The following is a 1,074-nucleotide window of genomic DNA, read 5'->3' as shown; positions in this document are numbered from 1 at the left end:
TGTAAATAATGCTATTGCAGTCCCCGTCAGAGATGACCCTGAAGGACAATGGGTAAAGAAAATTCTAGAAGGCAGAAGTTCAAACACTCATCTGGGTTTTCCCTTCACCTAGAAGAAAAGATGGCCTGAGGTGGTGTAGATATATATTATGTTATTCCTAGTAGCTGAAATTTTGACCAAATGATCAGGGTCTTCAAAGGCATATAATTGAAGAATTATTGACTAGGAAGATCTGGGCTTTGAAGACGTATGTGAGGATGAACCATTTCAGAATGGCCACAGAGTGTGGATTTTTGTGTCTCATGATCATAGGGATCTACTGCATAGAAGACTGTCAATAATCAGATGGACAAGAAGAGCAAGTTTATAGATATCATTTAGCTTTTCTCTCCAGCCAACCCAATGCTTACTCAATAATTGTTTGTAAAAAATGGCCCCAGGTCAGGGGTATAGGCTATTATGCAAGGGCTCAACAATGTGGAGTTTCTCTCACCAAGCCTAATCTTACTGCCACCACTGTTGAATGATCAGCCTGCCAACAGCAAAGAGCAATACTGAGCCTTCAATATGATATTACTCCCCAGTGGCCATAGACATTTAGTTTAGATACGGATTTGTCTTTCCCATACACAAACTTTTGCCATCACCATCATCTAGTTTTGTTTACCACCTTGCTTTTCCACACAGTATTGCTACTGACTAAAGAATAGCAAAAGAAGTGATGAATAGGGTTATACCTATGGATTCATTACTGTCTCCATGTACTCCATCATCCAAAAACAATTGGCCCGATAAAATGGTGGAATAACCTACCGAAGACTAGAATGGTGAAATGATCTATTAAACGCTTAATCACAGTGCTGGCTAGATCAAAGCACTTTGTGAAGCTGAGGTGATGTCCTACATGATGCTATATATGTTCTGAGCTGCAACCAATGCACGGTGATTTTTTTTCTTTAAGCCAGTCTTAGAACAAAGTGGTCTACCTGATATTGTTACTGATTCTCAGTTCCATCCTGATATTCCAAATGCTGCAGAACAAAGCCTAGAAACTGTTTTCTCCCTTGCCAGCAG

Source organism: Ursus maritimus, unplaced genomic scaffold (assembly GCF_017311325.1).
Source record: "Ursus maritimus isolate PB19 unplaced genomic scaffold, ASM1731132v1 scaffold_9, whole genome shotgun sequence".
Lineage (NCBI taxonomy): Eukaryota > Metazoa > Chordata > Mammalia > Carnivora > Ursidae > Ursus > Ursus maritimus.
The sequence above is the reverse complement of the archived record's forward strand: the minus strand, read 5'-3'. Positions refer to the sequence as shown.